Source organism: Oncorhynchus tshawytscha, linkage group LG04, assembly GCF_018296145.1.
Source record: "Oncorhynchus tshawytscha isolate Ot180627B linkage group LG04, Otsh_v2.0, whole genome shotgun sequence".
Taxonomy (NCBI): domain Eukaryota; kingdom Metazoa; phylum Chordata; class Actinopteri; order Salmoniformes; family Salmonidae; genus Oncorhynchus; species Oncorhynchus tshawytscha.
In genome coordinates, this window is record NC_056432.1 from 21,904,079 (window position 1) to 21,929,078 (window position 25,000).

The 25,000-nt window shown below is 44.9% G+C and overlaps 1 pseudogene; it reads right to left on the reverse strand.

Annotated features, from left to right (window-relative positions):
• Positions 1-3,006: 3,006 nt before the first annotated feature.
• Positions 3,007-6,881, reverse strand: LOC112232844 (annotated as a pseudogene).
• Positions 6,882-25,000: the final 18,119 nt, after the last annotated feature.

A 25,000-nucleotide genomic window follows, 5' to 3' on the forward strand; every position in this document is an offset into this window, starting at 1 on the left:
ATGGACAATGACCCCAAGCATACTTCCAAAGTTGTGGCAAAATGGCTTAAGGACAACAAAGTCAAGGTATTGGAGTGGCCATCACAAAAGCCTGGCCTCAATCCTATAGAAAATGTGAGGGCAGAACTGAAAAAGCATGTGCGAACAAGGAGGCCTACAAACCTGACTCAGTTACACCAGCTCTGTCAGGAGGAATGGTCAAACATTCACCCAACTTATTGTGGGAAGCTTGTGGAAGCCTACCCAAACATTTGACCCATGTTAAATAATTTAAAGGCAATGCTAACAAATACAAATTGAGTGTATGTAAACTTCTGAACCACTGGCAATGTGTTGAAGGAAATTAAAGCTGAAATAAATCATTCTCTCTACTATTATTCTGACATTTCACATTATTAAAATAAAGCAGTGATCCTAACTGACCTAAGACAGGGAATTTGCGATTAAATGTCAGGTATTGTGAAAACTGAGTTTAAATGTATTTGGCTAAGGTGCATGTACACTTCAACTGTAGGTGTTCCTTTTGTCCAGGTGTGAAAGGGCAGTGTGGAGTGCAGCAGAGATTGCATCATCTGTGGATCTGTTGGTGCGGTATGCAAATTGGAGTTTCTAGGATAATGGTGTTGATGTGAGCCATGACCAGCCTTTCAAAGCATTTCATGGCTTCAGACCTGAGTGCTACGGGTCGGTAGTCATTTAGGCAGCTTACCTTAGTGTTCTTGGACATAGGGACTATGGTGGTCTGCTTGAAACATGTTGGTATTACAGACTCAGACAGGTAGAGTTTAAACATGCCAGGAAAGACACTTGCCAGTTGGTCAGCCCATGCTCTGAGTACACGTCTTGGTAATCCATCTGGCCCTGTGGCCTTGTGAATGTTGACCTGTTTAAAGGTCTTACTCACATTGGCTGCGGGGAGCCTGATCACACCGTCATTTGGAACAGCTGATGCTCTCATTCATGTTTTAGTGTTACTTGCCTCGAAGCATGCATAGGAAGTGATTTTTTTTTGTTTAGTCAGAACATAGAGAGAGGACTCATCTTTGTATCTGTGCTATTATAGCATCCATGACAGCATGGGCAATTTTGAAGGTGTCCAACTTTCTTATTCACGATGATCCCTCCTGATTGGACATGATCTCTTCGATCTTTCCATGGTACGGAATGTCAAAATGACAGATTATCAACATGGAAAAAGAAATAAACATAGTTTATTTAAAATGACATGACATTCTAGCAGTGAATGCCGTACACACACACACACAGTCCTGAGTCAACACAAAGTCTAAAAACAGCATAAAAAGACAATTCATGAATTCAGACGGCTCACTTGAATTTCAGCATTGTAGAATATGCAGGTACACTCCAATCACAGTAGGTTGGTGGTACCTTAATTGGGGAGGACGGGCTCGTAGTAATGGCTGGAGTGGAATAAGTGGAATGGTATGAAATACATCAAACACATAATTTCCATGTGTTTGGTGACATTCCATTTACTCCATTTTGTTCATTATTATGAGACGTTCTCGCCTCAGCAGCTTCCTTTGACTTTATCCTCTGATAGAATGGTTCGGAATTACAGTGCATGCCATAAAATCACTTAATCATTACCAAAAGTTGTACTAAGTGTAGTTTGAATGGCAATCAATACATCTGACTACAAATGAAATATACATCTCCTCGTCAATTTGGATATGCTTTTCTTCTGTGGCCTCCTCCGAAATGTGTGACATTGGAATGATTGAAACTCTAGGGACTCTATTTTAACGAACCAAACACTAACGTAATTCTGAGTCCACTCTTGCGGTGCAGTTGAGTCCTGGGTGTGTCAAAAATATTATGGGCGTAACGCCTGGCGGTAGCGTAAAGAGGCAGGAATGAATTAACACGTTGAAGGTGTGACCACTCACTGGCCAATGAAAACCTACTCCAAAGCTTTCTGTGGTTGCTTCAAGTTGTGTATTTACGCTGTTTGATGTTCTTTTGTCATACACTCTGTCGGGAGAGCATGGATGTTTGTCCTATCCATTGAAGATAGGCCTACTATTTTATTAAAAAGCATAGAGTAACTCTAAAATAGTCCTAGTTATAACAAATGTTTACGTATCCAGTTTTTCATATACCTTTTTAAAAACAGTTATTGGCTTCAACATGGGAATGTTGCATTTGAATTTCAGTAGCCTATAGCCTAAATTGCATTGCATATCTGAGCAATAGACATTGCCTACCAAACGTAATAAGATTAGCCTACCTTCGCCGTTGAAATGGTCTCTATGGTGACTTTGCCACGTATATAATTGTAAAGGTAAACAATCAGTCAAATATTGGTCTCCCTATAGGCAGACAGATTGCCTCCTACAATGTATCTGTCCACCTAAGGTCGGGTTTACGAGGCGTGGGCAAATATCAATACAATAGCAGATTCAGTACCACGGACAGTGAACATAATTCAACAGAGGACACTGGAAGATACATTTTTCAACAAAATGATAAACAAGAAACAAGAAGGCCTTTTAACGACTTGATGTTTCTAAATAGGCTTGACATCTTTCATTCCAAGGCATTGCACGTCGAAACTTTTCACAGGAGCTAGACATAAATATTATCCAATATAATGAAAAAAGGGCTTGACTGTTTTGCTGCTCCCAAAAGTGATATTTTAATTAAACATTGGTGATATGCTATTCTATTGATTAGGATACTGTTCACCTCCGCTGGCGAAATCCATACCATAGACAACTGCCCTACCACTAAGACCAGCTTTTGTTCGGTATTTAAATATCCCCAAAGCGCTGTTGACACGTTGGCGCACTTCAAATATTTCCATCCCTCCCTCCCCAGTGCAAGCAAGTTGATATAAGACAGGTCAATTAACAATCCTGGCGCAAGGGTTTGTAAATAGCAGAGTGGCTGCTTTAACAGGTCGAAAATGTTTAAAAGCGTGAATTTGAGAATTGCGCTGGGTTAAGGCAGCCAAAAAAGTGCATATTCTCACTGGGGAGAAAATTAACCAAAATGTGTCCTGAAGACAATCTTAGATGATGCCGTCACACTGCCCTTCTTCTTTTGGTAGGTCTTAAGTAGAAGATATCCAGGCGCAACGAGGATGAGTAAGACAAAAAGGAAGATGAGACAAGACCAGTCCTTGGGTGGCAGAGTCTTCCTCAGTCCCATGCTCTCCCCTGGCAACAGATTGCTCAGGCACAGCATGTAAACCAGCGCCCAGCCAAAAGAGGTGTCTCCTGCCTGCACAAAATAAGAACAACACACCACAACTGAACTCCTAAGCATATGTACAGTCAAGTGGTACATTAAAATAAATATTGAAATAGCTCTTATTGCATTGAAATAGAGTCAAGCCTTTGTATTGTTTTACTTTGCTGCTCACCTTTCTCTAAAAGAGATTTGAGGGAAGGAGAGGTCATCAAAGCCATAGCCTTGGAGCATGAAGACCTTGTCACGGATGACTAGGAGGGGAAGGTAGGAATCAGACGCAGAGGGTTCACGGAGAAATGCACTTTAATCCAGCACAGAATGGTCATGCCCAAAACACAGGGCGGAAAACACAGACCAACCCAAAATACAGGGTAACAATGGTCCGGAGCACAATAACACCTCCGATACAAGACGTGAACTAAATATAATCCCGCACAAACAAGTGCGGGCTTCACAAGCTTAAATAGGTAAGCAAATCAAGAAAACACGAATAGGAACAGGTGCAACTCATAAGACTAAACTAACAGAAAAGGGAAAAGGGATCAGTGGCGGCTAGTAGGCCGGTGACGACGACCGCCGAGCACCGCCCGAACAGGCAGGGGAGCCAACTTCGGCGGGAGTCGTGACAGACCTGGACAAAGACAGAGACTGCACAGTAATCCTGTAGAAGACCCTACTGGTCTGGGGCCTTCACTAGCATCTGTTTAGTGGAGGGGGTGGGGGTTAGAAAAATCTCAGCTTCTCCTTCACCCAAATCCAGACAGCAGTTGTTCTGAAAGAGCTGCAAAACCTGGGCCCGTACAAATCAGCTGGGCTAGACAATCTGGACCCTCTCTTTCTAAAATTATCAACTGCCATTGTTGCAACCCCTATTACCAGTCTGTTCAACCTCTCTTTCGTATCGTCCGAAATGCAAATTAATTACTTAAAAATCTTACATGTGATTTTCTGGATTTTTGTTTTAGATTCCGTCTCTCACAGTTGAAGTGTACCTATGATAAACATTACAGACCTCTATATGCTTTGTAAGTAGGAAAACCTGCAAAATCAGCAGTGTATCAAATACTTGTTCTCCCCACTGTATATCCATCCTGCCCTGCCTTTCTAAAGTCTTCGAAAGCCAAATTAATAAACAGATCACTGACCATTTTGAATCCCACCGCACCTTCTCCGCTGTGCAATCCGGTTTCCGAGCTGGTCACGGGTGCACCTCAGCCACGCTCAAGGTACTAAATGATATCATAACAGCCATCGATAAACGATTGTACTGTGCAGCCGTCTTCATCGACCTGGCTAAGGCTTTCGACTCTGTCAATCACCGTTTTCTTTTCGGCAGACTCAACAGCCTTGGTTTCTCAAATGAGTGCCTGGCCTGTTTTACCAACTACTTCTCAGACAAAGTTCAGTGTGTCAAATCGTAGGGCCTGTTGTCCGGACCTCTGGCAGTCTCTATGGGGGTGCCACAGGGTTCAATTCTCGGGCCGACTCTTTTCTCTGTATATATCAACGATGTCGCTCTTGCTGCGGGTGATTCCCTGATCCAACTCTACGCAGACGACACCATTCTGTACATCTGGCCCTTCTTTGGACACTGTATTAACAAACCTCCAAACGAGCTTCAATGCCATACAACACTCCTTCCGTGGACTCCAACTGCTCATAAACGCTAGTAAAACTAAATGCATGCATTCTACCATTCGCTGCCCCCTCTCGCCCGCCACACTAGCATCACTACTCTGGCCAGTTCTGACTTAGAATATGTGGACAACTACAAATACCTAGGTGTCTGGTTAGACTGTAAACTCTCCTTCCAGACTCATATTAAACATCTCAGCCGAGCCCAGCAGTTCAGTGCATTACCTCCTGGAAGCTCATGTTGCAGACAGTGCGGACGGCTCCCTCCAGTAGAATGGGAGACGTGACAATGATGCCAGTTGTGCGCTTCAGGTATACGTGAGTGTATAAGAAAGCAGAGAAGGCCTGTGGAGAGGAGGATACAAGAGATTGCTCAATCTGCCCCTTGACATCAGAGCAATAAACAGACAATTATCTTGTCCCATAAATCTCATGAGGCTGTGGGCTGTTTGTCTACATGCTTTGGCTTACAGTGAACAAGCCTATGAATGAAAATGGAAAAATAGCTTATTATTCTGACAGAATTTCTGAAAAGAAATTAATCTGATTGTTAAATAGCTTGAACCAAAGTATGTTAAAAAAAATATTAGGATATTATGTACATTTGAATAAAAAAATGGGATCAATTCTAAGAAACAGTGAACCATAGATTGAACCTGTGATTGATCTTAAAGTGTAATCCCTGCATGGGGATCCTCCTCACCATGAAGCTGCTCCATCAAAGGAGCACTTGGAGAAAGAAGAGCATGGACATATTGCCAAGGCACTGCTGGTAATTCCCAGTGCCCATGACTGTCAGGGAGACTTGGGGGCTGTAGGGAGAGGGCCTTTGGTCTGCCGTGCATGGGGAGTCAAACACCTTTTCCAGCTTCATGGAGACATTGAAACCTGCTGGATATTAGGGGTGTGATATATGGGGCCCAGCATCTTGAGTCTGAGAGACAGAGCAGACTAAACACAGCTCTGTAGTCATATCGTGATAAGTGCCTATACAGTATGCTCTATTTTAGCCTAACATTGTTCTATTGTTTTAGCATTACTATGCACTTTGGTTTGTGATGTACTCAATGAATCTGCATTTGTGATACTACTGTGTTTTAAGAGAACGTTGGTTACCTTGACCAAGTGAGCCAGCAGTCTGCGTAAGACCTGGTCCCTGCCGTAGCACAGGAAGCTCTGTGTGTAGGGGTGATCGTCTCGACCATAAAGACGTAGATCCAAGACGTTACTCTTATCCTCCACCACGTCTGTGGTCTCAAAGGTAATCTGAGTGGTGGCGCCTCCGAAGTCCAGAGCACCCACTGTATCTCTGCCAGGACTAAGCCAACGCCCCACAAAGCCATACCAAGTGACAAAAGAAAGAATGAGAAGGAAATGACAAGGGCCAGTTTGTCTTGAGAAACAATGAAAACAAACCAATGTTTCTAATTCATCATTCTTCATGGCCAACACTGCTTAACATTCATTCCTCAGTGTTCTTGAATAGCTCTGATGCCGGATCTGAAACTGTGAAAACTTCACCTTGATAAAGTTGTCTAACAGGTAGTTGACAGTGACCCAGCCATATGCCCCCTTCTCCTGTCCACTCAAGATGGTCTCCCCTCTGAAGTCAAAAGGATAAGTACGCAATTTGCTGCCTACATCCTTCAGTATCTGCTCTGACTCTGTGGGGTTGGATATACTGTGGGAAAGAGAGAGAAAAGAGGGGACAGAACTAGACAAAAAAATTTATACAAATGTTGTCATTAGCAAACATATTGTAAAGCCCTTCTAATGTGGTAACTCCCATGAACAGAAGATGCTATGATACTGTGCATCTGATCTGAAACTACATCTAATGTTATGTTGTGCATCTCCACTCACTTCAGTAGCCTCATACCGGCTGTGGCTCCCAGATACACAGGAGTGAGGCGGTGTCTGGATTTGGGGATGTTCTGCAAAGCCTATTCCAGACCGGGTTCCAGACTGCTCCCTGCACCCCTTCGTTCCCCTACATAGCTGGATATCCCTCCCCCTGAGGTAGTAGACATTCAATAAAATATAATGCAATAAAATACAATACAATATTAATCAGAATATGAATACCCCAAAGTGTATGTGATTTCTGCCAATTTTGACTTGTGCATGACCTTTTCTTTCATGTCAGCAACAAATGTAAACTTACTGTATCAATGGATGCAATACAATTTCAGGAGTTTTTCAATGATTATTTGCCCAACTGAAACCAAACTTCTGAAATAGAGGAAGAACTGAAGAGGGCATACAGCGTACATGGCAATAGAAAAGAACCGGAACACTCAGTTAAGAATCCCAATTACGCAAAACATAACTGTTTGGTAAATCCGACCACAACTCTATCCTTCTGATTCCTGCTTACAAGCAAAAATTAAAGCAGGAAGCACCAGTGACTCGGTCTATAAAAAAAGTGGTCAAATGAAGCAGATGCTAAACTACAGGACTGTTTTGCTAGCACAGACTGGAACATGGAGTACACCACATCAGTCACTGGTGTTGTGTCTTTACTATCATTAAATGAAGACTTTTAGTTTTTATCAAAGATTCTCTGTAATTAGTATTACGCGATTAAACTGATTAATCATGTAATTGTAATTAACTAGGTAGTCGGAACAAAAGGAAAATATTCAGATTTACAAAGTTATAATTTTCCTAATATAACTTTTCAGATATTTTCATATCTGATCAATAGTCTTCTGAATAAATGAATTATTTATTTTACCTCACATTAGTCTCATTCCAAACGTCGTAAATGGTTAGTTATCTGCACGAACCCAGTCTTCACTATGAGTCATCCATACATCAATTGTTTTAAATAATTTATTTATTATTTTTATTTTATTTCACCTTTATTTAACCAGGTAGGCTAGTTGAGAACAAGTTCTCATTTGCAACTGCGACCTGGCCAAGATAAAGCATAGCAGTGTGAGCAGACAACACAGAGTTACACATGGAATAAACAATTAACAAGTCAATAACACAGTAGAAAACAAAGGGGGGAGTCTATATACAATGTGTGCAAAAGGCATGAGGAGGTAGGCGAATAATTACAATTTTGCAGATTAACACTGGAGTGATAAATGATCAGATGGTCATGTACAGGTAGAGATATTGGTGTGCAAAAGAGCAGAAAAGTAAATAAATAAAAACAGTATGGGGATGAGGTAGGTAAAAATGGGTGGGCTATTTACCGATAGACTATGTACAGCTGCAGCAATCGGTTAGCTGCTCAGATAGCAGATGTTTGAAGTTGGTGAGGGATATAAAAGTCTCCAACTTCAGCGATTTTTGCAATTCGTTCCAGTCACAGGCAGCAGAGAACTGGAACGAAAGGTGGCCAAATGAGGTGTTGGCTTTAGGGATGATCAGTGAGATACACCTGCTGGAGCGCGTGCTACGGATGGGTGTTGCCATCGTGACCAGTGAACTGAGATAAGGCGGAGCTTTACCTAGCATGGACTTGTAGATGACCTGGAGCCAGTGGGTCTGGCGACGAATATGTAGCGAGGGCCAGCCGACTAGAGCATACAAGTCGCAGTGGTGGGTGGTTTAAGGTGCTTTAGTGACAAAACGGATGGCACTGTGATAAACTGCATCCAATTTGCTGAGTAGAGTGTTGGAAGCAATTTTGTAGATGACATCGCCGAAGTCGAGGATCGGTAGGATAGTCAGTTTTACTAGGGTAAGTTTGGCGGCGTGAGTGAAGGAGGCTTTGTTGCGGAATAGAAAGCCGACTCTTGATTTGATTTTCGATTGGAGATGTTTGATATGAGTCTGGAAGGAGAGTTTACAGTCTAGCCAGACACCTAGGTACTTATAGATGTCCACATATTCAAGGTCAGAACCATCCAGGGTGGTGATGCTGGTCAGGCGTGCGGGTGCAGGCAGCGAACGGTTGAAAAGCATGCATTTGGTTTTACTAGCGTTTAAGAGCAGTTGGAGGCCACAGAAGGAGTGCTGTATGGCATTGAAGCTCGTTTGGAGGTTAGATAGCACAGTGTCCAAGGACGGGCCGGAAGTATATAGAATGGTGTCGTCTGCGTAGAGGTGGATCAGGGAATCGCCCGCAGCAAGAGCAACATCATTGATATATACAGAGAAAAGAGACGGCCCGAGGATTGAACCCTGTGGCACCCCCATAGAGACTGCCAGAGGACCGGACAGCATGCCCTCCGATTTGATACACTGAACTCTGTCTGCAAAGTAATTGGTGAACCAGGCAAGGCAGTCATCCGAAAAACCGAGGCTACTGAGTCTGCCGATAAGAATATGGTGATTGACAGAGTCGAAAGCCTTGGCAAGGTCGATGAAGATGGCTGCACAGTACTGTCTTTTATCGATGGCGGTTATGATATCGTTTAGTACCTTGAGCGTGGCTGAGGTGCACCCGTGACCGGCTCGGAAACCAGATTGCACAGTGGAGAAGGTACGGTGGGATTCGAGATGGTCAGTGACCTGTTTGTTGACTTGGCTTTTGAAGACCTTAGATAGGCAGGGCAGGATGGATATAGGTCTGTAACAGTTTGGGTCCAGGGTGTCTCCCCCTTTGAAGAGGGGGATGACTGCGGCAGCTTTCCAATCCTTGGGGATCTCAGACGATATGAAAGAGAGGTTGAACAGGCTGGTAATAGGGGTTGCGACAATGGCGGCGGATAGTTTCAGAAATAGAGGGTCCAGATTGTCAAGCCCAGCTGATTTGTACGGGTCCAGGTTTTACAGCTCTTTCAGAACATCTGCTATCTGGATTTGGGTAAAGGAGAACCTGGAGAGGCTTGGGCGAGTAGCTGCGGGGGGGGGGCGGAGCTGTTGGCCGAGGTTGGAGTAGCCAGGCGGAAGGCATGGCCAGCTGTTGAGAAATGCTTGTTGAAGTTTTCGATAATCATGGATTTATCGGTGGTGACTGTGTTACCTAGCCTCAGTGCAGTGGGCAGCTGGGAGGAGGAGCTATTGTTCTCCATAGACTTCACAGTGTCCCAGAACTTTTTGGAGTTGGAGCTACAGGATGCAAACCTCTGCCTGAAGAAGCTGGCCTTAGCTTTCCTGACTGACTGCGTGTATTGGTTCCTGACTTCCCTGAACAGTTGCATATCGCGGGGACTATTCGATGCTATTGCAGTCCGCCACAGGATATTTTTGTGCTGGTCGAGGGCAGTCAGGTCTGGAGTGAACCAAGGGCTATATCTGTTCTTAGTTCTGCATTTTTTGAACGGAGCATGCTTATCTAAAATGGTGAGGAAGTTACTTTTAAAGAATGACCAGGCATCCTCAACTGACGGGATGAGGTCAATGTCCTTCCAGGATACCCGGGCCAGGTCAATTAGAAAGGCCTGCTCACAGAAGTGTTTTAGGGAGCGTTTGACAGTGATGAGGGGTGGTCGTTTGACTGCGGCTTCGTAGCGGATACAGGCAATGAGGCAGTGATCGCTGAGATCCTGGTTGAAGACAGTGGAGGTGTATTTGGAGGGCCAGTTGGTCAGGATGACGTCTATGAGGGTGCCCTTGTTTACAGATTTAGGGTTGTACCTGGTGGGTTCCTTGATGATTTGTGTGAGATTGAGGGCATCTAGCTTAGATTGTAGGACTGCCGGGGTGTTAAGCATATCCCAGTTTAGGTCACCTAACAGAACAAACTCTGAAGCTAGATGGGGGGCGATCAATTCACAAATGGTGTCCAGGGCACAGCTGGGAGCTGAGGGGGGTCGGTAACAGGCGGCAACAGTGAGAGACTTATTTCTGGAGAGAGTAATTTTCAAAATTAGTAGTTCGAACTGTTTGGGTATGGACCTGGAAAGTATGACATTACTTTGCAGGCTAACTCCTCCCCCTTTGGCAGTTCTATCTTGACGGAAATGTTATAGTTGGGTATGGAAATCTCAGAATATTTGGTGGCCTTCCTGAGCCAGGATTCAGACACGGCAAGGACATCAGGGTTAGCAGAGTGTGCTAAAGCAGCGAGTAAAACAAACTTAGGGAGGAGGCTTCTGATGTTGACATGCATGAAACCAAGGCTTTTTCGATCACAGAAGTCAACAAATGAGGGTGCCTGGGGAGATGCAGGGCCTGGGTTTACCTCCACATCACCCGCGGAACAGAGGAGGAGTAGAATGATGGTGCGGCTAAAGGCTATCAAAACTGGTCGCCTAGAGCGTTGGGGACAGAGAATAAAAGGAGCAGATTTCTGGGCATGGTAGAATATATTCAGGGCATAATGCGCAGACAGGGGTATGGTGGGGTGCGGGTGCAGCGGAGGTAAGCCCAGGCACTGGGTGATGATGAGAGAGGTTGTATCTCTGGACATGCTGGTTGTAATGGGTGAGGTCACCGCATGTGTGGGAGGTGGGACAAAGGAGGTATCAGGGGTATGAAGAGTGGAACTAGGGGCTCCATTGTAAACTAAAACAATTATAACTAACCTGAACAACAGTATACAAGGCATATTGACATTTGAGAGAGACATACAGCGAGGCATACAGTAATCACAGGTGTTGAATTGGGAGAGCTAGCTAAAACAGTAGCTAAAACAGTAGGTGAGACAACAACAGCTAATCAGCTAGCACAACAACAGCAGGTAAAATGGCGTTGACTAGGCAGGGAGGGTCGGATTAACTACACACAGAGCCTGAGTGCGGCTGGGGCCGACAGATAAAACATAAACAAGCAGAATGGAGTACCGTGATTAATGGACAGTCCAGCATGCATCAGCTATGTAGCCAAGTGATCAGTGTCCAGGGGGCAGCGGTGGATGGGGCAGGGCAGCTGGACTGGCGAGTACAATGACTAAATAGCTTGTAGCTAGTTAGCTGGTTATCTTCTGGAGGTTCTTGAGTGTGTTCTAAAAATTAAAAATAATAGCGATTCCGTATCACATTGGGTGAGGCAGGTTACCGGAAGGTATAAACAAATAAAAAATCGAAAAGAGATTGAAAGTAAATATGGGTCCAGTGAGTGTTTGGGACGCGGCGATTCAGACGGTTAGCATGCCTGTGCTAACAAGCTAACAGTTAGTAGGCCGGGGCTAAACAAGGTAGCAGTTAGCGGACCGGGGCTAAACAAGCTAGAAGTTAGTGGACCGGGGCCAAACAAGCTAGCAGTTAGCAGGCCGAATTTGCAAGCAAGGAGATGGCAAGGGCTAGAAAGTTAGCCTTTGGGGGGGCGTCACGATGGGGTGAGTCTGTTTATGCCTCTTCATGCGGTGACATCGATAGACCGGTCGTGGGTCCAGATATTGTAGCCCAGGAGTATGCTTCGGTGGTAGCACAGGAGCTCTGGCCGGGCTAGCTTCAAGCTAAGTGGGTGGAAACGCTAGCCAGGAGTAATCATCCGGGGTTGCGGTAAGCTAGTTAGCTAGTTGTGAAGATCCAGTTGAAAATGTTCCGTTTGCGGTGGGAGTCCGGTGGGAATCCGGGGATAAAAAATAATAATAGGTCCGTTATGCTCTGGATAGAGTCGCGTTGTTCGAACTGGCGAGAGCTTTCCGAGCTAAAGGTTAGCTGATGACCGGTTAGCTGAAGACCGCTAGCAATGGTTTGCTGACTGATAGCTGGTAGTTAGCTGGCTAGCTTCAGTTGAGGGGATCCGGATCCGAAGTAAATATAAATACTTCAGAAAAAATAGCAACATTGGGTGAGGCGGGTTGCAGGAGAGTATTTGGAAGTTGAGGTTTAGCAAAATGTTTTAAAAGATATGCGAAGAAAAATATGTTTTAAAAAAAAACGATATATACGATATATACAAGAGACACGACACGAAAAGACGTCCGACTGCTACGCCATCTTGGAGAACTAACATACACAAGGCTGCGGGGCCAGACGGATTACCAGGACGTGTGCTCCGGGCATGTGCTGACCAACTGGCAGGTGTCTTCACAGACATTTTCAACATGTTCCTGATTAAGTCTGTAATACCAACATGTTTTAAGCAGACCACCATAGTCCCTGTGCAACCTGCCTAAATGACTACAGACCTGTAGCACTCACGTCTGTAGCCATGAAGTGCTTTGAAAGATTGGTAATGGCTCACATCAACATCAACATCAGGGGTCTCCTGACCCCTCCTGTCTCAGCCTCCAGTATTTATGCTGCAGTAGTTTATGTGTCGGGGGGCTGGGGTCAGTTTGTTATATCTGGAGTACTTCTCCTGTCCTATTCGGTGTCCTGTGTGAATCTAAGTGTGCGTTCTCTAATTCTCTCCTTCTCTCTTTCTTTCTCTCTCTCGGAGGACCTGAGCCCTAGGACCATGCCCCAGGACTACCTGACATGATGACTCCTTGCTGTCCCCAGTCCACCTGGCCATGCTGCTGTTCCAGTTTCAACTGACCTGAGCCCTAGGACCATGCCCCAGGACTACCTGACATGATGACTCCTTGCTGTCCCCAGTCCACCTGGCCATGCTGCTGCTCCAGTTTCAACTTCCACCTGACTGTGCTGCTGCTCCAGTTTCAACTGTTCTGCCTTATTATTATTCGACCATGCTGGTCATTTATGAACATTTGAACATCTTGGCCATGTTCTGTTGTGGTCTCCACCCGGCGCAGCCAGAGGAGGACTGGCCACCCCACATAGCCTGGTTCCTCTCTAGGTTTCTTCCTAGGTTTTGGCCTTTCTAGGGAGTTTTTCCTAGCCACCGTGCTTCTACACCTGCATTGCTTGCTGTTTGGGGTTTTAGGCTGGGTTTCTGTACAGCACTTTGAGATATCAGCTGATGTACGAAGGGCTATATAAATAAATTTGATTTGATTTGATTTGATCAACACCAAACCCTAGACCCACTCCAATTTGCATACCACCCAAACAGATCCACAGATGATGCAATCTCTATTGCACTCCACATGGCCTTTTCCCACCTGGACAAAAGGAACAATTACGTGAGAATGCTATTCATTGACTACAGCTCAGCGTTCAACACCATAGTACCCTCAAAGCACATCACTAAGCTAAGGATCCTGGGACTAAACACCTCCCTCTGCAACTGGATCCTGGACTTTCTGACGGGCCACCCCCAGGTGGTGAGGGTAGGTAACAACACATCTGCCACGCTGATCCTCAACACTGGAAAAAAGCTGTCCTTGAAATAGTCTTGATATCCTTGTCAAAAGAAAGATCAGGGTCCAGAGTAACGCCGAGGTCCTTCACAGTTTTATTTGAGACGACTGTACAACCATTAAGATTAATTGTCAGATTCAACAGAAGATCACTTTGTTTCTTGGGACCTAGAACAAGCATCTCTGTTTTGTTTAAAAATATCAAGTTTGCAGCCATCCACTTCCTTATGTCTGAAACGTAATAAAATTTTTTGGTCCGATAGTCGAGGTGGTTAACTGATTATGAGGAAAAACATTAAGATCCACAACATTTATTCCAAAACTACTTGTGAGGCACTGCTTATTTATTTATTTTTTTATTACAAAAAAACACAAGGGGTAACATTAAAGTATTAGAACATGAAGGACAAACAATACAGCATCAAGACACTTTAAAACGTATCAGTCTTTCTGCAACAGAGCCATCCTTATGTGTGAGGGTGTCTACTACCACTATCAAACATGTATCAGTCTTTCCGAAACAGAGCCATCCTTATGTGAGGGTGTCTACTACCACTATCAAACATGTATCAGTTTCTTTTTCATGATCACAATCAGAGCCAACCCTCCATGAGGGTGTCTACTACAGGAAAAACTATCAAACATGTATCAGTCTTTCTGCAACCTAAGAGCCATCCTTATGTGAGGGTGTCTACTACCACTATCAAACATGTATCAGTCTTTCTGCAACAGAGCCAAACTTACAATGTCTAAAACCACTATCAAACATGTATCATTTTAAAACAAAGGACATCAGAGGGCAGTGTTATCATACCAGCAATCAAACATGTATCAGTGTTTGTCTGCATGTCAGAGCCATACTATGAGGGTGTCTACTACTATCAAACATGTGTGTGCAGCAGAGCCATCCTTCTTGTGTGAGGGTGTTTACCACTATCAAACATGTATCAGTCTGTTCTGCAGCAGAGCATCTTTATGTGAACTACCTCAAACATGTATCAGCCTCTGCAGCAGAGCCATCCTTATGGAGGGTGTCTACTTATCAAAAACAGTCTTTCTGCAGCAGAGCCATCTTTATGTGAGGGTGTCATTCAAATGATACTTTTGTTATGTTTTATTTTGATCTTTTTTTCTGAACCCCAAGATCCTTTTGACCAGGAAAAAATAAAATAAAAATGAATGCCATTCCCCAAACCCCTAATGCACCAACAACCAAGAGAATGAACTAAAGAGAAAAAAGGAAAAGACAAGAAAACAGCAAACAACAATGCAAAAAAAACAACAAAAAAAAACATTTTAAAACAAAGGACATCAAGGGCAGCTGAAATCATAACAGCAATGCCAACTGTATATGTTTGTCTGCATGTCTGGCACTATGACATGTATGTGTGTGTTCTTGTATGTGTTTATTTGAATGAGAGTGTGTGTATATGCATATGTGCAAACACCTGCACGGTATCAGCCTCAAGCAACCCGGCATTAGTTATAAAAACACTGCCACTTAGTGTCATTCAAATGTACTTTTGTTATGTTTTATTTTGACATTTTTTTCTTCCTTTATCTTTTGACCATGTCTCCAATTCCACATACCACCTTCCCTCAGCCCATCCCAACCCTCAGCTTCCCTCAGCCCATCCCAACCCTCAGCTTCCCTCAGCCCATCCCAACCCTCAGCTTCCCTCAGCCCATCCCAACCCTCAGCTTCCCTCAGCCCATCCCAACCCTCAGCTTCCCTCAGCCCATCCCAACCCTCAGCTTCCCTCAGCCCATTCCCAACCCTCAGCTTCCCTCAGCCCATCCCAACCCTCAGCTTCCCTCAGCCCATCCCAACCCTCAGCTTCCCTCAGCCCATTCCAACCCTCAGCTTCCCTCAGCCCATTCCAACCCTCAGCTTCCCTCAGCCCATCCCAACCCTCAGCTTCCCTCAGCCCATCCCAACCCTCAGCTTCCCTCAGCCCATCCCAACCCTCAGCTTCCCTCAGCCCATTCCAACCCTCAGCTTCCCTCAGCCCATCCCAACCCTCAGCTTCCCTCAGCCCATTCCAACCCTCAGCTTCCCTCAGCCCATCCCAACCCTCAGCTTCCCTCAGCCCATCCCAACCCTCAGCTTCCCTCAGCCCATCCCAACCCTCAGCTTCCCTCAGCCCATCCCAACCCTCAGCTTCCCTCAGCCCATCCCAACCCTCAGCTTCCCTCAGCCCATCCCATCTATCTCTGCTGGCCACCCGCTTCGTGTTTCTATGCAACACATATCTTTCAACTATGTTATGATGTTTAACGTACAATTTGGATCTATCTAATCGAATAGAATCTACAGATTGCATGTTGAAGATAAATACTTTTACTAAGAGTATTAGTATATTAGTAATTGACTGATTTTACTGGGCTGATGGTGCCTGCATCTGATGGTCAGTCTCAGCGGTGGGATGTTGAGAGGTGCAGCAGAGGGAGAGAGCAGCAGACTGAGGGTCCGCCTCTCAACATCCCTCCTCTCCCTTCCCTCTACTGAAACTGATCAAAAAGGGACCACGTCGTCCAGCTGATGGCGAAACTTGAGTTGCACAGTATTATTTCTGCCTCATGCACAAATTCTTGTTGTTACTCCTATGAACAGAGAAAGTGAAATACTCCCTGATATTAAAAAGACCCAAGCTGCTAATAATAACGATGCAAGCCTATATAGTAGATACACTTTCCTACTCATTCATTACTGCTGCAGTGCTTGTTGTAGCGCTGAGTGGAAATGGGAAGAATTAGAATTTTATGGCTTTGGCTTGTAAAAGTGTTGAATACAAAGTGTTCACAGTGCTGAATAAGAAGTTAAACATGAACTCACACATAAAAACAGAAGCACTTTGCTGTATTCGTTGACAGTCTCTAATAATGGATTTAAATGTTTTGAAATCTCACAGTATCAACTTTGCTGTAGCTTTCTTTTATGCCTGCTATGTTACTGAGGACATGGTAATCTGAGCCATTCAGATTACCAGAGGTAGGCCTTCAGTGCACTTGATTTGCTCTCTGTCCCAGCCGGGAAGGCAGAGTTTGTACCTTCAGACACATGAAATGGTTCAAAATGGAAACAGTTTGCCTACCCAGCGCACAGGGCAGCTGAATCGGGTGCACCTACTGCCAACGGCCTGAGACTTCTCTCTGTGGGCTGATATTTCTGCATTGTGGCAGTCTCGTGGCTACTGCGTGCAGCTGCAGCTTAGTGGGAACAATGACTATAGGGAAACGAAGTACAACATACTATGGGGATTTTCACTCTTGCGACTTCATTTGAAGGATTTACAATCACACCTGACTAGGTGCAGGGCCAAACATGTGTTGTACCTAGGGCTGTGGCGTTCATGACATTTTGGCAGCCAGTTATTTTCATGCAAAAGGATGGCGGTCTCACGATAATTTACCATTAATGAACATAAACACATTTAGAATCTCCAGGCCTCAATACATAGGCTACAAGCCACACACCAGTCGCTGATGCATGCCATTGGAACATCTATATTTTAAAAAGTATAATAAAACTATTGAATATACACAAATCACTAAAAAATGTATTATTGTTGTCTGTCATTTTCTTAGCCATCTTACTCATTGGATCAGCAAATTGAAGAATAACTCATTGTTTGTGATTAGAAAACATATGAGAATAAGTACAAACTTCATCACACAATGTCCAGGGGTTGAGCACGCTCTACCACTTTGGGACAGTTTAGTTTGTGCAAGGTAAGACAGTCTCGTTTTCCAATAATTTGATTTAGTAGTGTGAAACGTTCCGGTCACACCGAGGCTCGGATTGAATCCGAGCCTCACGCTTATCACGTGTGGAAGGCGGGACTTCCTGCGAGGAGCGGATTATATTGACCTTGTCAGGCCTGATTGTATATCCTTCACCCGAAGTTGCGAGATTGCGAGTATGTTTTACCGAAATTGACTGACTGAAAGGGAACTTAGACTTATGAGTGTTTTAACGATGCATCTTTTCTATGGGGAGTGGATATTTATGATGAGTGGATAGTGCCTTTAGAGAGAACATTCGCTAAGTGTGTCATTGAGGCATAGTGTCAGTACTGTTGAAAGAAAGGCGGTGCTGCTCTCGGATCAGCTTTTTCCATTCAAATCTTACCTTAACTGTTATGTCTCGTGGGTTTCACGAGACATATAACAATTCAATAATGATGAGATGGGAATCAGTGCTCGGGCTCAACATACACAACTCCCATGATGCTCTGCGGCACAACCCCAATACACAACAACTCTTCCCCTGCTTCATGAACTGTTGGAAGAGTCTGTTCTGGCCGTGCTGCTGCTCCAGTTTCAACTGTTCTGCCTGTGGCTATGGAACCCTGACCTGTTCACCGGACGTGCTACCTGTCCCAGACCTGCTGTTTTCAACTCTCTAGAGACAGCAGGAGTGGTAGAGATACTCTCAATGATCGGCTATGAAAAGCCAACTGACATTTACTTCTGAGGTGCTGGCTTGTTGCACCCTCGACAACTATTGTGATTATTATTATTTGACCATGCTGGTCATTTATGAACATTTGAACATCTTGACCATGTTCTGTTATAATCTCCACCCGGCACAACCAGAAGAGGACTGGCCACCCTTCATAGCCTGGTTCCTCTCTAGGTTTCTTCCTAGGTTTTGGCCTTTCTAGGGAGTTTTTCCCTAGTCACCGTGCTTCCTAGTCCTTTCTAGGGAGTTTTTCCCTAGTCACCGTGCTCCCTAGTCACCGTCACCGTACATCTGCATTGCTTGCTGTTTGGGGTTTTAGGCTGGGTTTCTGTACAGCACTTTGATACTGTATATCAGCTGATGTAAGAAGGTCTTTATAAATACATTTGATTTGATTGATTTGTTCTCCAAGTCCAAACATCACTTATCTCTTGTAGGGTAACGGCAATCAACCTGACTATCAACAACAAAGTCTCTAGACTGTGGCATTGGCACAGGTGTAGGCATGTTTCATGGTCTGTATGACCCTCTCCACCAGCCCATTGGTAGATGGATGATACAGAGCGGCCCTGATGTGCTGTACGCCTTTCACCTGTAGGAAAATGGACATTTCTTGGGACACTAGCTGCAGTCCGTTGAAGCTAACGAGTTGGAGTGGCGACCCGAACCGAACCGACTAAACACTTCTCCAAGCTTCGCGATGGTCTACCATGAGAAACATTCTCTCTTCAAATTGACCTGCGAAGTCGGCGTGTATTCGTTGCACCTCCTCCGGACAAACCCACGGATGAAGAGGTGCAAGTTGAGGTACGTTGCAAGCCTTCTGACATGTTTTCACTTTCTCCTCAATGCTTCCATCCAATCCAGGCCACAATAAGTAGCTTTGTGCGATTTTCTTCATGCAAACCATTCCACAATGATCCTAGTGTAGCAGCTGCAACACTGGTTTCCTCAGCCAAGGCGGAATAATAACTCTCCTCCCCCACAGCAGACAATTGGACTGAATTGACTGCTCAGTACTAACGAGTCGTTTCTGGTGTTTCTCCGCGATTGTGTTGAAGTGACTGGTGCGTTTTCCACTTATCTGAAGTAGAAGATGTCCACTTAGCATGACTCTGGTTTGACCACAGGTAGTGGTAACCTGGAAAGTCAATCTGTGTTGCAGTGCAGTTCTGATGTCATAGCTGTGTGCAGCAAGTGACAGAATTCCAGTGTGTGGTCCAAGCTAGTTGGATGGGCAATGACCTGTCGAAGTGTGTCAATGCCTCAGATTTCAGGAGTGTTTCCTTGGTTTTCACAAATGCTTCCACACATTACGGAGTCCATTTCCATGTTGTCCTGACAAAGCAACTGATGCAGCAGCTTGAGCTTTGTTGCTAAACTCAGAATAAAGCGTCCATAGTAATTCAGTAACCTCAGGAAAGAACGTAGTTCTGACGTTCTGAGGAGCTGGGGTATTTAAGATTGCCTTGACCTTGGATGGAGCCTGGATGGAGCCTGTCAATCACGTGTCCAAGGTATTCAACCGATGATTGGAATAATGTACATTTGTTCTTACGAACTCGCAGTCCATAGTTCTTCAATCTCTGTATGGTCGCATCCAAGTTCTGAAGATGGTCTTCTTCATCCATTCCAGGACAACAAGGATGTCATCCAGGTAGCATTATAATCCTGGAAATGCACTCAACATCTGGTCCATCACCCTCTAAAACAGCACTGGCGCACTTGTGATTCCAAACGGTAGACGATAGTACCTGAAGAGCCCCTTGTGTGTCACAATGGCCAACAGCTACTTTTACTTTTACTTTTCAGCCACATGCATCTGCAAGTAGACTTGGTAGGGGTCGATTTTGCTGAACTTTTGAACCCCAGCTAAGCCTGCAAAAAAGGTAATCGATGTGTGGTAGTGGATACTTCTCAATGGACAACACGTGTTAAATGTGGCTTTAAAGTCTCCACATCCTGATTCCACCATCCTTCTTAAGAAATGGTCTGATGGGTGTCTCCCATTCACGCTGACTGGCTCCAGTTCTTTGTTCTTGACTAAAGCATCCAAGTCAGCCTTGACTTTTCGTCTAATAGCATACGTTACGGGTTGTGCTTTCAGAAACTTTGGTTTGCTGTCTGGCTTAAAGCTAAGCTTCACTGTAATGTTTTTTCATGCTACCCAGCTCTTCAGTAAAAACTCCATGTTTCCTTAAAATGGCAGATAGGCCTGTATCATTGTACGCACTGATGGCCAGACCAGTGTGATTATCTCTAGCCACAAACATTCCTGTAGTGATGGATAGTCTGCTCTCACCACATAGTGACAGCTCTTCAATATGTCAGTTTAACTGAACCGTGACCTCCGTGATGCCTTTCACAGCTAAAGTCTAGCACGATGTGTGCTGGTTGAAGTGGAAGTTGTTTTAGTGTCTTTTTGTAGACTGTGTCTGACACAAGAGATACAGCTGTCCCGTGTCAATCTCCATATGCACCGGATGCCCATCTAGCAAAGGGGAGACATAGTACCTGTGCGGCCCCCTAGCAAAAGTCAATATATTCAGTTTGCCTTCCTAGTTTTATGAGTCACTCACCTCAATGTTATCCTGATCAACAGTATAAACATCTATGTTTTCTTTCCTTGGAATGTCTCTTTCTTGTTTCAGTCTTTGACATTTTCTCTGAGCTCTTTTTGTTTCTGCAAGCTTGCTAAAATGTGGGCCTTTTTACCACAGGCTCAGCAATCCATGTCCTTACACCAGCATGCAGAGATGCCTGATGTCCCACTTTGCCACTGTGGAAACGTGTGCCTTGATTTCCCTGTCTCTGATTTTCAGTTGCACTTTTCCTGATGAACTCAACTGCTGAACCTCTTCAGCAGCTAGTTCCATGGACACACTGACTTACAGTGCCTTGCGAAAGTATTCGGCCCCCTTGAACTTTGCGACCTTTTGCCACATTTCAGGCTTCAAACATAAAGATATAAAACTGTATTTTTTTTGTGAATGAAGAATCAACAACAAGTGGGACACAATCATGAAGTGGAACGACATTTATTGGATATTTCAAACTTTTTTAACAAATCAAAAACTGAAAAATTGGGTGTGCATTCCAGAGTCCAGCGCTGCCAGAGCCTTCCTCTCCAGCGTTGCCAGAGCTTCCCGTCTGCCCAGCGCCATCAGTGCCGCCAGTCTGCCCAGCGCCGCCAGAACTGCCAGTCTGCATGGAGCAGCCGGAGATCCAGTCTGCATGGAGCAGCCGGAATGCCAGTCTGCATGGAGCTGCCAGTCTGCATGGAGCAGCCAGAGCTGTCAGTCTGCATGGAGCAGCCAGAGCTGTCAGTCTGCAAGGAGCTGCCAGTCTGCAAGGAGCTGTCAGTCTGCATGGAGCAGCCAGAGCTGTCAGTCTGCATGGAGCAGCCAGAGCTGTCAGTCTGCATGGAGCAGCCAGAGCTGTCAGTCTGTAAGGAGCTGCCAGTCTGCAAGGAGCTGCCAGTCTGCAAGGAGCTGCCAGTCTGCACGGAGCCGCCAGAGCTGCCAGTCTGTAAGAAGCCGCCAGAGCTGTCAGTCAGCGTGGAGCAGCCAGAGCCGCCAGTCAGCATGGAGTAGCCAGATCCGTCAGTCTGCCAGGATCCGCCAGTCAGCCAGACTCTTCCAGATCCGCCAGTCAGCCAGACTCTTCCAGATACGTCAGTCTGCCAGGATCCGCCAGACTCTTCCAGATCTGCCAGTCAGCCAGACTCTTCCAGATCTGCCAGTCAGCCAGACTCTTCCAGATCCGCCAGACTCTTCCAGATCCGCCAGTCAACCAGACTCTTCCAGATCCGCCAGCCAGCCAGGATCTGCCGGATCCAACTACCTGCCTGAGCTTCCTCTCAGTGCTGAGCTTCCTCTCAGTGCCGAGCTTCCTCTCAGTGCCGAGCTTCCTCTCAGTGCCGGGCTTCCCCTCAGTGCCGGGCTTCCCCTCAGTACCGAGCTTCCCCTCAGTGCCGAGCTTCCCCTCAGTGCCGAGCTTCCCCTCAGTGCCGAACTTCCCCTCAGTGCCGAGCTGCCCCTCAGTCCCGAGCTGCCCCTCAGTCCCGAGCTGCCCCTCAGTCCCGAGCTGCCCCTCAGTCCAGTGGGGTTCTGGGTGAGGACTACTAGGCCATGGTCGGCGGCGAGGGTGGACTATCCTAGGACGCGAGGGGGAGGAACTAAGACATTGATAGAGTGGGGTCCACGTCCCGTGCCAGAGCCGCCACCATGGACAGACGCCCACCCGGACCCTCCCTATTGTTTTGATGTGCGTCCGGGAGTCCGCACCTTAGGGGGGGGTTCTGTCACGCCCTGGTCGAAGTATATTATGTTTGTCTTCATTTACTGGTCAGGCCAGGGTGTGACATGGATTATTGTGGTGCGTTTTTGTCTTGGGGTTTTGTGGGGTGTCTAGCATAGTCTATGGCTGCCTGAGGCGGTTCTCAATCAGAGTCAGGTGATTATCGTTGTCTCTGATTGGGAACCATCTTTAGGCAGCCATATTCTTTGAGTATTTCGTGGGTGATTGTCCTTATTGTTCATGTCTCTGTGTTTGTTTGCACAAGATAGGCTGTTTAGGTTTTCACGTTACGTTTGTTGTTTTTGTATAGTTTGTGTTTTTTCTTCATTAAATATGTATCGAAATAACCACGCTGCATTTTGGTCCGACTCTCTTTCACCCGAAGAAAACCGTAACAAGAACGTTAAGAAAGAACGTCATTCTGTGGGAATTTGAGTACTTCGGCATAACATTTCCTACGGGTTTCCTCATGGTTCTATTTAAAGAAATGTTCACACATTGTTCTGTGAACGTTAGAATCAGTGTTCATCTGTGAGAATTTCAGTACTTCAGCATAATGTTTCCTATAGGTTTCTTTATGGTTCGATTTAAAGTCATGTTCTTACATTGTTCCAAGAACGTTAAGAAGCTATGTTTTTTCTTCTGTGGGAATTTGAGTATAATGTTTCCTACAGGCTTCCTCACAGTTCTTTTTTTGAGTCATGCTCTCATATTGTTCTGAGAACATTAAGAAAACTTTCCATAAAAAGGAAAGAACTTAGTAATGTTCAGAGAAAGTTCAGAGAATGTTAAAACATTCTCAGCAGCAACAAAACTCTCTCTATCCTCTATCTTAAGTGTGTTGGCCGCACCCACTAATTGGTCACACCTGATCTTAAAGAGTGCTTGCTTCCTTTTGAAAATGGGTCGTTTTGAAGGTTGAGGTTTGTATGATTTTTAAAAAAAGATGGCATGCTAGCTCCATCCTGGTGGCTCAGTGGACTAATTCCGTGGATAGAGAACAGAAGATCATAGGTTTGAATCTCACTGATTTATTTATTTAACCTTTATTTAACCAGGTAGGCCAGATGAGAACAAGTTCTCATTTACAACTGCGACCTGGCCAAGATAAAGCAAAGCAGTGAGACACAACCACACAGAGTTACAGATGGGATAAACAAACTTACAGTCAATAACACAATGGAAAGTCTGTATACAGTGTGTGCAAATGTAGTACGATTAGGGTGGTAAGGCAAAAATTGGCCATAGTGGCAAAATAATTACAATTTAGCAGTTAAACACTGAGTGATAGATGTACAGTAGCTGGTTGAGTATTGAAATGTATAAGGTGTTTGTTACTCTTTATATGTTATCATATGCTATCTCTTCTCACCTCAGATGCCTGCCTTAGATGCCATTAAAGGAACAATGAAGATTCATCAGGTTATCAGTGTCTCACCAGGCCAGATAAAATACAGGGACATTACTTGTCTGTGCAAGAAGGATAGTGGGATAGTGGCATGTTGGACTGTCCTTGTTTTCAGCTCAAAGAGGCAACTGTGTGACCCTGCAGCATCGAACCAGCTCCCTGCGTCTCATGACAAGGCTGGTGTCTCATGACAAGGCTGACACCACATGGTGACCTGGCACCATTGAACTTAATCACATAGGGGAGTGGTGTGTTGTCAATTATGAACATGAAGGATACCCTGGCATCATCATGGATGTAGAGGAACATAAAATTAAGGTGAAGTGCATGCACCGGAATGGCATCAACAAATTCCAAAGTCCAAATGAAGATATTTGTTAGTACTCAGTTACATTGTCAAATGTCAAGAATTTGTGTAATGACACGACCAACACCACACAATTATAAACTTGGATAAAATATAATTAATACATGTCTCAATTTAGAAAGATAAGATGCAAATTAGATGAAGTTGTCATGCCCTGATCTGTTTCACCTGTTCCTGTTATTGTCTCCACCCCCTCCAGGTGTCGCTTATTTTCCCCAGTGTATTTAAAAAATACATATACAGGGTGTATATATATTTCACCTTTATTTAACCAGGTAGGCTAGTTTAGAACAAGCTCTCATTTGCCACTGCGAACTGGCCAAGATAAAGCAAAACAGTTCGACACATACAACAACACAGAGTTACACATGGAATAAACAAACACACAATCAATAATACAATAGAAAAGTCTATATGCAGCATGTGCAAATGAGGTAGGATAAGAGAGGTAAGGCAATAGATAGGCCATGGTGGCAAAGTAATTACAATATAGCAATTAAACACTGGAATGGTAGAATGTGCAGAGGATGAATGTGCACGTAGAGATACTGGGGT